Consider the following 17717-nt stretch of genomic DNA (forward strand, 5'->3'; position numbering starts at 1 on the left):
GTGGGTTCGGATCCTATATAGGGATGGCCGGTGCGCTCACTGGCTGAGCGCGGTGCGGATGACACCAAGCCAAGGGTTGCAACCCCCTTACCGGTCACAAAAAAAGACAAAAAAAAAAAAAAAAAAAAAAAACTTTATTGCATTTAGGAAATAATAGCATTTATTGCATATAGGACTAATGTAGTAGTGAACACATTAACTGGATGAAAAATACCAATTATCATTGTATGGCACAGAGAATCTTTGTAAATCAGTGTGTTAACATGAAATAAATTCAAGATGTTATATTCTTTCTTTTATCTCTATCTGGGCCCATTGACACACACTTGTTATATATTTAGATATTGCGGATAGATGCAAAATATACTTATCATAAATATAGGTTACCAACATACATATTTTGAAAGTCTACAACCTGAACCTCATATACTTTCTCCTAGTAGATCCAAAATAATTTTTATGAGCTGGACATTACGTTGGGAGAATGGAGTAGATTAAATGCTACCAAAATGATAAGAACTCTGCTAGGTTCTTTCTGTTCTGTGCACTTTACTCATGTGAACTCAGTTACTCACAATAACATGATGAAGGCATTATTATTATACCCATTTTCAAGATAAGAACATTGAGGCACATAAAATAAGACTTCTTCCATAGTTTACTAATAGAATAGACAGGGTTTTGTGAGACCAAATGTTTCCTCTAATTCTCCATCTGCTACTTTGCTATTGCTTCTTTGTTTGTTTGAGGTTTTGGTTATTGGCTGTTCCTTTGCCCCCTTCCTCAAGAAATTCTCTGGGAGATGCTCCTTACATGATACTGGCAGTGCCTCCCAGACTAAGTCTCTAAGGCACCTTGTCAGAACTGAGTAAAACAATTAAAATCTAAGCAACCATTTCACTGTTTACCAACATGAGTGCAAGCAACAGGTTTGGAACTTTTTGATTTTTCTCACAGAGGAAACAATCAATTGCTATTATATGTATTCAACCTTGTATTCATACCTTTACTATGAGTCTGTAAACAGAGATGTCAGGGTGTATCTAAAATGTAATCCTAAGGGGGCAGCCGGGATCTTTGCTTCCGGGCTGAACCTGAAGTGTTTAGAACAGGGCCTGCCACATACTGGGTACTTAATAAATATTTGTTCAATGACTGTGTGTACTCACTATTTTGTTTAATAGTAACCTGTTGATCTCTGAAGTGACTTTAGGGGGCAAGGACTGGATGGCGCATACTGATGAATGTATTCGTATGAACATGTCCTAACTTTTAAAATACTAATTTCTTCCGACTCCCCTTTGATGTCCCTGAGGCCTTCTTCTGCCTCCACGTGCAATCTCTTGCTCTTTCTGCACTTAATGAGACACCCCTCGGGGAGAGAATGTGATGCTGGGGACGCACTTGCCCTCACGTGCCCTGGGCTCTCTGCATAAGAGACGGCCAAGAAAACCCTGTAAAATAAATGAGTAAAGCCGAGCTCTCTGCACCGGCTGGAAGCCGCACAGTGTGGAGAACGGAACCAGGAGCCAAGTGTGTTTCTTGGTGCAGCAGTTGAGTCACCGGCAAGATTGGCCCGAGGTGAGCTGGGCACATCCGCGTTAGGACTCAGAGACACGCCTTCTGCTCACAAAAACCTTCCAGATCGGAGTCGCCTCGGCGGACTCCGAGGGGTGGCACTACCCGCCCTGCCACTTGCAGTCCTGACCGCGTAGAACCGAACGGGCGCCACAGGTTGGAGAAATCAGGAGCAGCTGTCCCCACGATCGTCGCCCCGTGAAGCAGATCCTGTGTGGCTGCTGGTGGGAAGCTCAGGAGGTCCAGGGCTCGGGAAGGGCAGGAAACCTCCCTGAAACCTAACACTCAGCCCTCCCAGAAGGAACTTCGCAGGCTGGTGAGTTGCGGAAGGCGGGCAGTGGCTGCTGGAAGGTGTTGCCACCGATTCGGGGTGCTGCAGCGCCGGCCCGCGCCGGGAGGTGAACCCCGCGGAGCGGCGGGCCGGGGTCTGCCTGCGCGGCGCGGGCGCAGGCGCGGTTCCCGCAGGACCCTGCGGAGGAGGCAGCGGGCGGCCAGGCGAGCTGCACGGGGCCATCCGCAAACCGAGCTGGCTGTCGCTTCTTTGTTCTGGTGTTTGCTTCCCAAACAGCTGGTTAGGACAAAAAACAAACTGGGCACAGCGATGTCAATTTCCTCCAAAGTAATGATGATGCTGTGTTTAGGTGTCATGCAAGAAGTGACAGTGAGGCCAGCCAGGCAAGTGATAGGTCATTTCTTTGCACTTCCTCAGGTGAAATAGCCATAAAGAAATCAGGAGTAATTTCTTCATTGTTTGCTCTGTTACTTTCAAATTCTGATCTAAATGTTGCAGCTGGTAGGGTGTGCGTGCGTGTGTGTGCGCACGCACGCTCATTCCAGTGGTCACAATAAATCAGTTTCCAAGATTTTCCCACCCAATTCAATGTTATCTAATTAAGCATGAGAAATCTATTAAAGCAGGTGAACTGTAAGCAGAGACAGCATTCCTAGGAAAAAGCTGTGTTTGGATAAAGCTGTCACCCCTGGAACATGTTTACCAGCTCTTTATATCAAGATCTAAAACTAAGAATATAAGATCCCAGTTTAAATCTCACATCATTAAATTAGTTTCAGGATTATCAGCAACCAATTTATTATTTAATATAACATAGCTCTGAATTTTGATTTAGGTTCTCTTTTTAAAAATATCTATGGTTATCAGTATTTAGTTATATTGACATGTATTTAGTATTATATAGTTATAAATTTTAACACGTTGACAGAAAAGATGAGCTTCAACTTTGTTATCAATTCAGGTATTTCAGTTTATTGAATTTTCAAGCTATGATAACGCCCAAATTGTAGTTATGAAGTGAGAGCTGTATTTGACTTGTGCCATTTCCCCTCAAAATAGTTATTTTTCTTAGTTTCCTCACATAATCCCCTACCCAGATGGGATCACCCATTCTTGAAGCAAGAGGGGACTCCTATGGATGACCAAAAAAGGGTAATCTTGACAGATAGTTTAATATTAATGAAGCTTTTCTGATTAAGAACTGATTACGGACTCCCATTCAATGTTACCATCATTGCTTTCAAAGGGAAAACAAAACATTGCAGATGAAACTGGATGAGCCAGTTCTCATAGTTGCCAAGAAGAAATAAAGGGAATCTGTCAAATGTAAGCAAACCACAACCCTCCTTTCTCATAGGTCATTTCTGGAGCAGGCATGGTTGGCCTGATAGGAAAGGTAACCCAAATACAATTAATTTCAGCTTCTTGGTACACCAGTTCATACTAGAATTATCTGCTGTTTTCAGAATCAACGATCAGTTATTTAATCGTTCTTCCAGAAAAGTGGAAGTCATTCAAAGTCCCAGGTGATTCAGAACAAAATCTGGTCTTTTCCCACCTCACTCCTGGAAATTTTTGGTTAGGATTTTGCTCTCTCAGATCAGTAGAGCATGGAATATAGATGAACTATTCACATAAAGCTCATCTCACAATTAATCCAGTTTCTTGAGTTGATTCATCACGGCAGGTTAACCAATAGTTCAGCTCTTAAGCAAGTAATTGTAATGTCGAAATGAAAGAAAATCATTACAGTAAAGACAGACAGGACAAACCAGGTGTTTCCCAAGAGTATGTCACTTTCTAAAGATGGCTGTTAAGGGGGATGATTTTATTTATTTATTATTAGGTATGTATGGGGCTTAACTTTATTCTATATAGTAGGAAGAAGCAACATAGCTAAGCATAATAACCAGCCTATTGTAAACCCCATATATGGAGTTGTGAGCATCACTTAATTTGTTTCACACCCTTTGCAATCATTATTCATGGTTTCCAAATATTATCCTTCTCTCATTGCCTTCCTTAAATGAATAAAAACTTGTCTAGATTACCAGTAATGAGAATAACACTCTGTTTAACAAATGGGCAGAAAAATCTTCAATAAGTTCAGTCTTTTTAACTAAACAACTCCCCAATATATTGAGAAAAATATTAAGTTGCTTGTTTACTTATTCAACAAATATTTATTAATAGTGTCAAACACTATTCTAGGCTCTCTGTGGACAGAAGTGGACAAAACAGACAAAAATCCCTGACCCCATAGAGTTTGCTTTTTACTGGAGAGATAAAGAATAAACAAGATGAGCACTTGAAATCTGTGGTACATTAGAGACAACTGCTCAGGAGAAGCTGTAAAGCAAAGGAGACATGCAGAAAGTGGCAGTGACATGGGGCAGGGAGTGTTAAAATTTTAGATCAGGTGTTAGGGAAAGTCTCACTGAGATGATATTTTAATAGTGATCTGAAGCAAGTAAGGGAGGGAGCCATGTGGATACCAAGGACGAGCATTCCAGGCTGAGGGAACAGGAAGTAGGAGTTTGCCTGGCACCTTCCAGGAACAGTAAAGAAGGCTACGCACCTGGAACCGGGGGTGGGGGGTGGTGGTGGAAAGGAACGGGGGAGGGGCGATAATGGGGCAGATTACAGCGGGCTTTGAAGGTCCTAATATATTGGTTTTTGGTTTTTATTCTGAGTGAAATGAGAAAATATTCTGATTTAGATATAGTATGTCAAATATTTTTCAACAGGTACTTATTAAGCATTCTATGAACTTTAATATTCTTCTAAGAGCTGAGGATAACAGAGGTTCATGAAACATAGAAGGCCTCTGCTATTATGGAAATTACATTCTAGTGTGGAGAAATAGACACATAAGCAAATAAACAAATGAGAAATTCTGCAAGTTTCAGTGTTAAGAAAAAATACGTGGGATGAAATGGGAATGACTGGGAGGAAACTCTGATTCAGTGGCCAGGAAAAGCCTCGGGGGAGTGGTCTTGTTAAAAGATCACTATGGCTTTCTTGAAGCAAATGGGTTGTAGGGTGACCAGAGTGGAAGAGAGACCAGTTAGCAGGCTATTCCAGTAGACCAGCAATGACAGTGGCACTGATTAGGTTCTGAACAATAGTTACGAAGAAGCAGATAGATTCATGAAAAATTTGAAGGCAGAGCTGACAGAACTTGCAAACGAATTGGGTAAAGGGTGGGAATGAAGGAAAGAAAGGACCAAAACGATCACCAGGATTTGTACTGACGATCCTGGTAATGGTAAAGCCATTTTCTAAGGTGGATAAAGCTGGGGAAGAAATAGTTTTGAAAGAGAAATGAAGAATTCATTACCAGCCATTAGAAGTATTATTAGGTATCCCAGTGGAAATATCAAATTGGACTTTTGCATCTATGAATCTGGAGTACTTAGAGGAAGTCATGGCTGAATTTGAAAATTTGGCAATTAAGTGCTATGATGCTATTTAGAGCCTCGATCTTGAAGACATAACCTAGAGGCGTAATAGAGAGAGAGAAGGATAGAGGCCTGAGAACCAAGCTCTGACTTATTCTAGTATTTAAGGACTGTGCATAGGAGGAGTCAGTAAAAAGCCAGTCAAGCAGGAGGTAACCAGAAGAGAGCGTCATCTTGGAGCCCAAGCCAGGAAGTTTTTCAAGAAAGGAATGGTCGATGTAACAGATGTTGCTAAGAACAAGAGTGAGATGAGGACAGGGAAGCGAGGATTGCCTGTGGCAACAGGGAATCACTGGCAACTCTGAGAGGAGATGGAGTTCTCAACACAAGATATCCAGAAAAACAAACTTTTAAAAATGCTGGAAATAGTATTTCACCATATCACAAAGAAAAATTAAAAAGAGAACACTAGAAAAACTCCTGAAGCTACATGGAGGCTTTAATGAAATCAATTTTTTAAAAATGACTTGTAGAACAGATGAACAAAGGAACATATAATTAGAAATACTTACAAAGGTGTTGCATGAGCTGGAAGCATAGTTTGAAAAAGCATAAAACCCAGAGTGGGCTGAAGCTTAGAAAAAATGTTAAGAAAAGCTGAAGATTCTTCTAGCATTGTTTAGAATAAAGCACTGAATAAGGAAGGGTCATCTCACATCATGTAAGTAGGTGGCAGAGAAAGTAGAATTACTCAATTTCAATTTAGTTTCCTTCTTTCTATTTAAGAAACTACTGTTCAAGATGCAAGGATTAGACAATATTAAAAGAAAATTAAAATCAAAGAAAGTTGAGATGTTATTGTGAACGTAAGTAAGTTCTGTAAATGGGAAAGAATAACGGTGGGAGTGCTCAAGAGGACCTCTGTGAGGAAATAGCATTTCGAGTGAGAGCTGAAGGATGTCTGCATGCCAGTCGGGTGAAGAATTGGGCAACAGAGCAAAACCATCTGTCGAGTTCACAACCTGGGGAAGAGCTTGATGCATTCAAAGAACTGAGGGAAGAGTCTGGCACGTGGAAAGCAGGTGGCAGAGAGGTGTGCAAGGGGACGCCAGAGATGCCAGTGGGGAAGTCATTGCAGGATAAGACCCCGGATGACCAAGAAAGGCTGCGACCCAAGACTTGCTTCTCAGATGGGTGGTAGAGATGGATTCTACTGGGAAGTTGAACTAAACGACTCAAGCTCTCTTTCAAAGCTGTGATCCTACAAAGACAAGAACACAATTTGTTTGGTGTTAGATAGATATTCTAGGTAGAAAATTAAGAAATGATAATGAAAGTTTAGTTGTAAGAAATAAAACAGATCAAAATAAATTAAGTTGTAACTGCCATATAAACTAAATGTTTAATATCCAGAAATATAGGAATAACATTTTTAGGTAGGTAAAGCTATGCAAGTATTTGAGAACACCAAGTCCCACCCACATAATTTTGGGAAAAAGATCATAGAAAGCAGATAAAGATGCCATAAATTGGAGGAATTTAAATCAAACCATTAGAAATCTATATTAATCAAATATTGCTAGTGCTGAGTAATGTGTAGCTATTCATAGCATTCAGTCTCCTTAAGATCTTCATTTTTCTCTTGTGTAAAATAAAAAAATATGAATTGATTATTTTAACATTACTCTGTCTAGCTCCAGACATGGGTAACCTACAATTCTTGCATCATATTTAGTTCCTTTCTTTTTTCCTTCCTCTCTTCCTTCCATTTATGTAACTATCCATTTATTTTATTTCGGTTTTTTTTTTTTGTTACTGCACTTTTTATTTTCTACAAAATTTAAAAGACAAATTTATAAAATAGTTATATATTTATGTTTTGGGGCACACAATTTTTAAAGTAATTGTAATTTGTAATAGCAATATCACAAAGGGGGTGACAGAGCTTTATAGGAGTAGAGTTTTTGCATGTAATTGAAGTTAAGTTGGTATCAATTAAAATTAGTTATGACTGTAAGATGTTATATGTAAGCTCTAAGGTAACTACAAATAAATAGTCATCCCTCAGTATCTGTGGAATGTAATGTATCTATCCATTTAGATAGATAGATGATGATGATGATGAAGATAGATAGACAGATAGATAGATAGGGCTACAGATACGTATACATGTATGTATATAATATATATATGTGTGTGTACACAGAGAGAGAGAAAGAAATAAAATATATAACCTCTATAATGGAGGGGGAAATTCCTTTAAAAAGGTAAAGGGAAAAGTATAAAACTTTATATTAGTCTTCTATCTGTAGCATATAAATTTATTTTCAATTATCGTAAACTCAGAGTCAACCCAAACTGTTTTCTTGTTGCTTCTCTCCTTAACTTGCTTAGAAAAAGGAAACTGTATTAACTCTGATCTGAAGGATACATTAGAAAATGCAAAATTGATTTGTATAATATTTGTCCAGTCTGACTCAGGCAAAGTAATCAGAGCCTGAGAAGTTTGTTAAAAGAATTACTCAGTCTTTAAGGTCTAGTATTCAAAATATGTTATTTTCATAAGCAAAATGTCTATAAATGTTTCTGGACATGTCAAAATATTTTAAATATAGAATGAAGTTAGATTTTTTCCAAGAAGGAAAGAAAAACTTGGTGTCTTAGTGCTTAAAAACGAAACAGCCTTTTTCAATATTAAGAGTTGCTGCTTACTGATTCAAGTGACTCTTTGGACTGACTAAAACTTCTGATTTTCTGAAGTTTTCTCCCAAATACTGCAAAATGCAGGAGCAACGCAACTGGTTTACTAGTTAACTACAGATAGATATCACAACTAACTATATCAAAACTATCATTCCCAGTCCCTATACCTATTTCTCTTTCAATAAATCTTTGATCTTAATCTTTCCAGGCTTGGTAATACCTGTTCTCCAATGCTGCCTCTTAGGGTTTGGAGGTAAAAGCTTCTGTTAGAAACAATGCAGAAAACAACACTGCAAAACATAGGGGGAGAAATCACTGTAATGAAAATATTGTCATATTTATAACTGAAGGTTAAAACATAACAAAATAGGCTTAAATAAATAGGGCATTGTAGTGGATTGTATTATGTTCCCCACCAAACTCACTGAAGCTTGAATTGTGTCCCCCAAGTTTTACATATTAGAAACTTAGTCCCCACTGTGACTGTTGAGAGGGTGGGAAATCCTATTATGGTAATTGAATGGTAGAGTATTGAAGAGGTGATTGGATTGTAAGATCATGCCTTAGTGAATGGATTAAAAATGGTGGTCAGGGGCATGGTTCTGAGGGCTTTAAAAGGAGAGTGCAGAAAGAGCTATTTCTCTCTTGCTCTCTCTGCTTCCACCATCTTGCAATGTGTGACCCCTGGGTCACTGTTGCCACCACCCGATAGACTTTGGACTTCCCAGCCTCAGAAACTGTAAGCAGAAAATTTTGTTTTCTTTATAAATCACCCAGTTTTGTGTATTTTGTTATAAGCAACAGAAACGGACTAATACAGACATCATATGAGAAAGACCAGCTCCTTAATCTTCAGCAGGAAATGGGATGCTAGTTGATGAAGACTGTATCATAGTAATAAAATGAAATGAGCAACTTTGGATGTGCTTTTCTCTTGTGACCACCATAGGCTATCATCAGAGCTGCTACTTATTCTGAAATTGGCCTACACAATCTCCCTATATCTCCTTTGTTAGATTTTAATTTTTCACTTAGAAAAATTGGAAAACCAAGCAAACAAAAGCAGGATGTGTAACTCATTAGTACTATTTCTTAATATCCTTAATTTGGGTGCCCTCTCCCCGCCCCAGGAATTTACATACTCAGTAGGAATTTATTTCATCCAGTGTGTTTTGTCCCGCAGTAGGAAAAGTTACACCAGCCTGAGCCTTGGTCTCCTCTGCAGACTTGGAGAAGAGCTGGAATCCATCTATTTCCTGTGCAAGCTTCAAGAAAGTCATTGAATTCTATGCTGTGGTTTTCTCGGTAACATGACTAGATGACAATAACTGAGTCACTATGAAGATAAATTTCCCTCTAGTTATCATGTTCTTCTTTCTGGTTCCCAACAGTTTTTCTAATCAAGCATATTTTTCATGATTCTGACTCCTTAACGGTTTTCACTCTTTTGAAGTATACTTTGACTTTTAAATTAGACTCATGCAGGAGGCCAGGGAACCAGAAACTAGTTTTCCATCCTTCAGTTCCTGGAAGGCGTTGGATTAGAGTGATTTAGTGAAACAAATCTATGAAGTGTAGTCCAAGTAACATATAGCAGTAAGGTTGGTTCTTAAAATCAATACAGTAAATATTCAAACATGCAAGGGTACAGTCTTGGCACCTTGAGAATAGGAAAGGAGCAATTCAGATTTATAAACATTAACTATATATTTAAGAACTATGTTTTGTTTGCACCACAATATTTTATAACAGGTAGAAATATTTGTATTTATCTTATTTTTTAAGAATCGTGTTTTTTAAAAGTGTGTAGAAATGGAATAGGGGAGTTTAAAAATAGCTCAAAACTGCTTTCTAATTGGTCTTTTCTGAGTAAACATGGTCACTTTATCCAAAATATGAAAATAAGAAATCCAAGAATTATTGACATTCTTTGGAAAGCACAAGTTCTGCTTGTCGTAGGATAGTATAAACTTTAGGGAAAATGTCAAGTTAATTAAAGTTGACAATGTCATTTACTACAATAAAAGAGCTGCTTATCTTGTTAAACCTGATAATAGCAATGTAATCTCTGGTATAAGTTTTGTATATCTGAATTTTTTATTTAAAAATATTAGGTGCCTACTATGTGTCAGACCATATTTGGTACTTTGGTTGTAATGATGAACAAGACAGTTTCTGCTCTTAAAGAACTTAGAATCTGGTAAAGTAGAGAGATGCATGAGCAGATAATTTTCGTGTAAATTGAAAAAGTTTCAGTTAGTTGTTTGAATGCAGTATTGTCCTAATAAAGTGGAAGATAAATTTAAGGGAGTTAAAAACTGTAGAGAGATCAGTTAGGAGTAGGAAATAAAAAGGTCTGAAATTAGCTCAGTGACTGTGAAGTTGGAGAAGTCAGATTGGAAAAATAATTAACATGAGCATTGACCAGATATTAGGGGAAAGGAGAAATTTTTATAAAGTCTGAATTTCTGGCTTTAATAAGGCAATAGATGGATGAACAGGGGTCTCCAGAATTGAAATCAGGCATAGAAAAGGTGAAGCAAGTTGGAGAGGAAGGTGCTCTGCATTTGAGGTACCTGTGATCATTTAACTGGATACACTCAAGAAAATGGCTTCCAAAATCTAGACCTCCCAAGAGTGGTCAGGCTGATAAAAGTGATTGGAAAATACCGGCATGCCGATGATCCCTAGAATCCACAAGATCAAATGCCATCTCTCAGGGAAACCTGTGAAAGTAGGAGGAGTAGCCCTAAGATAGGACTAATTGATTTTCTACTTTTCCTGTAAGCACTACTCTGCTTTGATGAATAATGACGTTGAAATCCAGGAAGAACTTAGGGGAAATGTAAAGTTATATCTAATATGTATATATTTATCATTATTGCTGTTGTTGTTAGATTGGTAGGACATATTTGATAATACCTTGATGGAGTTTGGATGTGTTGTCCCCTCCAAAACTCATGTGGAAATTTGATCCCCAATGTGACAGTGTTGGAAACTGATTGAGTCATGGGGGCGGATCCCTCACGAATGGATTAATGCTCCCCTGGGGGAGAGGGGAGTAATGAGTGAGTTCTCACTCCCCTGAGACCTGATTGTTTAAAGGACCCTGGCACCATTCTCTCTCTCTCTTGCTTCCTCTCGCCATGTGATCTGCTTGTACCCGCCTGCTGCTGCCACTTTTCCGCCATGAGTAGAAGCAGCCTGAGGCCCATGCCAGACGCAGCTGTCCCAGAATTGTAAGCCAAATAAACCTCTCTTCTTTATAAATTACCCAGTCTCAGGTATTTCTGTTACAGCAACACAAAAAGGACTAAAACATACCTGTAGCTCTTAGTTCATGAATATGACATTATTTATCCCTTTCTTAAAGTGTGGCAATCATTTTAAGTAATGTTTTCTTTCCCTATAATTTGGTTCACCTGTATTGTCTCTCAGCCCACCCTGTGAAAAATGACAAGCCATATCTCAATTAGGGATATATTCTAGTACCACAGAACAGGAACCTAACAGATTCCTAAAATGATTGAATCTATTGATTTGGGCTCGTTAATATCATACTCTAATAACTGATATCCCCCATATTAATTTAAGAGCAAATTAACTCCTACTGTCTTCATTTTACTCAATAGTATTAATCTATCTCTGCTATAACTGAATTTATGACACTTTTAACCTGAAGATCTACTTACCAAAGCATAACAAAATGTATCATGATGTTTTAAAAGAATTAAAGAATCATTCTCTAGTAACAGTTATTTTTGTAGATTCCAGTCGTATTCAAAATATTGTCCAGTGATTGACTTGTAAAAACATGTCAAATGATTGAGCAAATTGAGGAAAAGTTTCTCTCTCCTCCCTTCTCTTCTGCACTCCATCTCCATCTCCATGCTGACACTCTTTTTAGTTCACTGTTTGAAAAAGTTTGGGAGATATGGTATTACATTTACAAAAGTTCCTTATACAACCTGGTTGCTTCTTGCTCTCCATCACAGTGTTTCTGAATATTAAATAATTAATATGAGAACATGCTGCAAGCCTACTTGTCCCTTTCAGATATTCTCAGTGTTCCCTCTGGTTTGCAGGTGTGTAAAGCTTTCTTTGTTATGGATGCATCATTTGAGACATCTAGTTCTGAACAAATGTGTTTTTCATAAAAGCTCCTTGTAATATGCCAACAGCCCAGTTATTTGTGTTCTGATTATTATAGATGGAGAAGCAAAATTCAAAAAATCACTTAAATGACTCATGTATGAGTTAGATACATAAGCTACGTCTACAAATATTTCAGTCAAAATTTCTGATTAGAATCATGTTGACTTAAATCCCATTGTTCTTTTTTTTTTTTTCCCCCTCAAGCATTTGGCTACTTATAGTATTCACTAAGCTATTATCCAAGTAGAATCTTCTAGATCATCCCCACCTGTATATTTATCAATATTTCATATTCTCTTAGGAAAGATCAGTGTGTTTTTTCTTATCTGAGTTTTTAGTATAGGTAAGCTAACATCATGGGCCAAATCTCTAGTTTTGTAAAGAGTATTTGGACTTGTATGAGAGTATAATAATAAAATAATAAATATGAAGAAAAATACACAAATATCATTACTGGAGGAAAAAAGTCCTCCTACAACTTATGATAAACATTTGTGAATCACTTTAAATGATGACTGTTTGGCAGGTTTTCAAGGGTGAAAAGTTGCATTGATATTAATTCCTTGGCTAAAGATTGACAATAAGTACCATTATGTTCAGCTTTGACATATTATCATCAAAAGCATGCATTCATTGAATGTACCAATTTTCAAGTCTATGCTATTATGTAAGAAAATTGGAAGTTTGATCATTTTGGTTTTAATGGGCACATTTTGCAAATTCTACTTTTTATTTCTACTGCTTCCTGTTTGTAATAATTTTTTACATGTAACTTAAGATTTCAGGACATTCATATAGTATGTATGCAAAGTGTGAAAAGATAAAAGAGTGTTAAAGTAAACAAACATTCCTCCCATTCTAGCCATAATCTTTCTGAGTCCAGTTTTATTTGACACAGTTACCAAAATCAGCCCAAGGAATGATTTAAAGGCAAAACTGAACTAGGTGAAGACCAACAGTAAGGTCTTCTCCAAACCATGGGGCTTCAAGGAAAAGGGAATGTAAAGGCAGAAGTAAAAGTTTGTATCATGAAAGGCCTTTTTCTTGGTCTGATGTATTATCTAGCACCACCAGATTCTGAAAGCATACCTCAAATACAGCACTAATGAAGAAAAGTCTGAGGAGTAGACTGGATGTTGAATAATACCTTTTTGGTTTTTAAGCAGCAAATATTTAATTCCTATCTCTTAAATGTACCCTGTTTGCATTGATCTGAAATGAGTTGGTACTACAGTTAAAGACAGGAATGCATATTTTTATGAAATCCATTCCAGTGATGAGTTTCCAGACTACATATACTATAGCAATGATGTCTATACATTAATCTGTAACATTCTTAAGAATAGTTGCTTTTGTTATGAAATTTCATTCAGGAAGAAACAAAAGATGCTTTTTTTGCAGACTTTTTAGAGAAATAACATATCCTCAGCTTCTCCTACTTAATTGGAAATAATGAAGGTTTTCATAAGGCGAAGCATCCCCTAAGGCTCCTAAACTCCTGCCTGGTTAAATATTGTTATTACATGTCTATTTCATTATGGAGGTAAGATTGTCTCCCTGAGTCTTTTCTCTTTGACATTCATTGAAGGTGGAGCAAAGAACTTCGTTTTTAGTACAAATCATGGGTAAAATTGGTCTCTCTTGGAACTTTATCTCAGAGCCCATCTTTCTCTCTTTTGACAATTTTCTACAATTCTTAGTGCCATTTTGTTGCTCTCAAGCTGGGGAACCAATGTCTTGTTGACCAGTTTTTCTGGTGAGTTAATTTCTGTTAAAGTAGCCATGGTTGAACAAGCTAATAAATTACTCTTCCCAGTAAGCGTATTTGCTTGTTTACATGTAGCAAAATTCCAAAGATATGCCTAATGTTAGAAGTCTCAAGCTTAAAAATAGAGATGTAAGGGAACAATCTGGGGCAAAAAGAACTTTATCAGTAAAAGCTAATGTGGTCCACGTGGATGATAACACTATGGCATGGAATTTCTGGAGCAGCCCAGGGTTAAACAAGTGTTTAAATCCTTTGTTCTGAAAATATGGTCATTATCCCCTCTTATACAAAGGGTCTTTGATCTCCTTCCTGTAGGGTCTTTTGCGTCCATCTTCTGGAAGGGAATTGTCCCTTTCATAGTTTGAGGCTTGTTTACAAATACTGTTCATGACACTTTGACTGGGTAAGTTCTCAGTTTTCCATCTATTGGGTAAACATTACATGTATATGAGGGTACTTCAGAAAGTTCATGGAAAGATTTGTATTATCTTTTGATCCCATTTTTCCACGAACGTTTTTAAGTATCTTTGCATGTAAGTAGATGCAGTATGTGAGCTGGCAGATGCTGTGGTAATTCTGCAGATTAGAGTAGTAGTAACCGATCAACCAGCCTGAGCATTTTTCCATCAAGAATGGTGGCATTTTTTCCTGAGCCAACCTTCACTAGAATAAGAGGTGGGCTTATAAATAACTGCAGGCTCTCCAAACTGTTGCAAACTAAATGGCCAATCTTAAAGCTATGTGATACCAAAAGATCTTTTGTTTGATTGCCACGTGGTAATTTTAGAGTAATCATTAACACTATATTAACCCTGAGTTGTTACCTTGAGAAATAGATGCTATTCAGTACAATTTCCAGTCTGCCAGCCTAGAGAAACATTTGTTACATAAGGCAAAATGATTCAAAATTGAGGGTTTAGACAATTTACAGGAACCACAGATAGATAGCTTGACTTTCCTTAAAGACAAAAACATACCTTATTGCAAAAAAGTAAGCAAAATAGTAAGCAAAAATAGTGCCCAGTATTTGCCACACTCACATGTATGGAAGTGTAATGAAGAACAAGTTTGGTCAAATATCTAATGGCAGAAGAAATAGCTCTAAACTAAAACTAATTAGTTCATCATAGGATAATTTGGTCCTGGTTTTCTATCTGTGCTTGATTTATCTCAATCAATAATCAGTTTTAAGTCAGTGAAATACAGAAAACTAATGTGGAAGCAGTCCTACCACTTGTTTGTAAAAAAAGGTATGTAAACACTCTTATTTATTCTACCATAAGGTAAGCCTAGGTCAGATAACTACTGAATTTCTTAGAGATTTTATGGGTTTTTCTTTGCAGAACTGCTAGGGCACTTAATCAAATGCACTGAAATAATTTCTGGTCTCATTTCAAGGGCATGAGGTTTTTGAACTATTTTTCAGAAAAATATTTCTATGAAGCTTTATGTGTAAAAGAAAATTTGAATAGATATTTTCAACTAGTTTTTAAGTATAACCTGATTTATCAGGACTTTCTCAAGTCCATCAAAGCTTAGATGATAATATCAAAAAGCCAAGGAATATAACCATACATATCAATAGAATGGGTAGACATCTTTCTCTTGTGGGCCAAAGCAGAATTCAAAACTTTAACTAAAATATATTTTAAGATACCCATTGCTCTTAGCTTTTATGTCTTTACTATCAAGAGCGCAATGCTTATTTAAAAATATGTATTATTAGTTTTCAGAGCTGCTGTAACTAATAATTTCACCTTAGATCCGCCAGTTTCAGACAAAAGTATTGCAAGTATCTTGAATTTATGCACTTGTATTTTTTTTAATGAACAGACACTGTAAACCTCTATGAAGTCCCTCACTGTCCTTCAAATTCACTAGTTCAGTTGTCACTGGGTATTGTATCAGCAAGTAACACAATCTGACAAGAGCTTATAGTAAAAATTTCTTCTGTGATTTGACTCAGGAAGGCACTAAAATAAGTTGGTGCCCTATACAGTTGATATTGGTTAAAACTTTGTGGTACTAGCATATCTGTAATTTTAGGTTTTCAGTAAAGCACACTCTTCTTTTTAGCAGTGGTAAACTACCCTATATTAAGAAGATGTTTCTGAGTCACTGGAAAGAGAACTTACAATTGAAGTAATTTTTAAAACAGTGTCAGGGATGTATTTGCGCTCATCTCTCCTGTTTGCTCTCCCAATTCTCCTGGGACTAAGAGTGATATTAAACACATTGAACAACTAGCCTGGCACCTGCTGACTCATCAGAATGACAGAAACATTTAAGGCACACTAGTATGTACCTGATGCTTATCAGCTGGGCCAGGGGACCAATGCCAAACTATTACAAAAGCAAGCAGAGCAAACTCTCTTATTTGGAAATCAGATGCATTCTAACCTTCAGTTCAATTCACTTGATTCTAACACTTTAACACATTATATAGTAACATGATGATTATTTCTGTTCTTCTAAATTAAAAAATATTAACACAATGTCTTCTTTGAAATATTTCTTCAAATTCTATAAAGTTTGGCTGAACTGGAGCCATGTATTTTTCTTCCTATCACATAATCAGGATTAAAATATTTAATTTTAAAAAACATAAATTTTGGAGCAATTTCTCATATTCTCTAATCTGTGTATTGATTGCTCATCCAAACACGTTTAGTACCATAGTCAAAATGAAGAGCAGGAAGGATAAGAGTCACAGAATGAGAAGAAAAGTCATTCCATAACCCTGAGATGGCTTTAGGGAAGCGGGGAGGAGTGTCATATTAATCAGGGTAGGGTCTGAGATAACAAGGGTGGGACTTAAAGAACCGAGCCAAGTTCATGAATAAAGCAAAGTGAATAATTATGATTTATCTGTATATCAATATCCTCTGCAGGACATAACTTTGTGGAAAAAAATGTTGAATTAGCCATCATGAATCGAAATACCTGCAGAGCTCTGTGGTACTCATCATCCCAATAATTTTCACTGAAAGATCCATGAGGATTAATTAGTTTTGGAGATAAGCCAGCTACAGACAGAAATATGACCTAAATTCTCACTGCACGAGCTAATTAGTTTTACTTTAGAGCTGCTTCTTACGTAGTAGTTCCCTGAGAACCGACTATGATACAAAACCCTACTTAAATGGACTGATCTGCTCTTTTAGTACTACAAAATTCACATGTATCTTTCCCAACCTGCCTTTCTACCTAATTTTGCCTAGTGTTTCCTTATGTTGGTGTCACTGTGAAAATGTGGTATGGGGGAGGAAGGGAGTGACTGTTCTAGATTTAATGTTTTTCATCATCAGTGCTAGAAAGATGAGTCTCCCCTTAGAACTTGATGTTACAACTCTTACTAACAATTTGGTCAGAACTCTTTATGTATTAGGCTACTTTTCCCTCAGAAATATCAGCATTACAGGGTTTGCTCATATAGCCTGATGTACTTGCTTTAGTTTAGGGTAGGAATTTATTTGGGAAGAAAAAAATGTGCCCTCTGGATTCCCTTAGCTAAGCTATAATGGGTATACTAAAAGGGTCACTGTGAAAGAAAAGTAAAATTCTGAAATCAATTAATACTGTCTCCTTTTTAGCCGCACCTTGTTTTCTTCTAGTCTTTTCCCAGGGCTTGGAGCCTGTTCCCTGGCTGTTCTCCTTGGGTATATGGCTCCTTTCTTTGTTTAAGCCTTTCTCATATTTCTGCAAGGTTCTCAAAGGCACCTGTCCCCACATCCATTCCTACAGGTCCCTCCTTTTTACTTGCTAATCTGATATTCTAATTGTTGTGAATGTGCTAATTGGCCAAAATATAATAATGTTA

At 37.2% G+C, this 17717-nt stretch overlaps 1 protein-coding gene across 1 annotated transcript in view; it reads left to right on the forward strand.

Annotated features, from left to right (window-relative positions):
- Window positions 1–1837: 1837 nt before the first annotated feature.
- Window positions 1838–17717, forward strand: part of RAB27B (RAB27B, member RAS oncogene family) — a 53022-nt gene continuing 37142 nt past the window's right edge. The window contains exon 1 of the mRNA XM_063077487.1: window positions 1838–1894. The gene's annotated coding sequence lies outside the window, so the exon portion shown is untranslated. The remainder of the gene's footprint in view (window positions 1895–17717) is intronic.

Source organism: Cynocephalus volans, chromosome 13 (assembly GCF_027409185.1).
Source record: "Cynocephalus volans isolate mCynVol1 chromosome 13, mCynVol1.pri, whole genome shotgun sequence".
Taxonomy (NCBI): domain Eukaryota; kingdom Metazoa; phylum Chordata; class Mammalia; order Dermoptera; family Cynocephalidae; genus Cynocephalus; species Cynocephalus volans.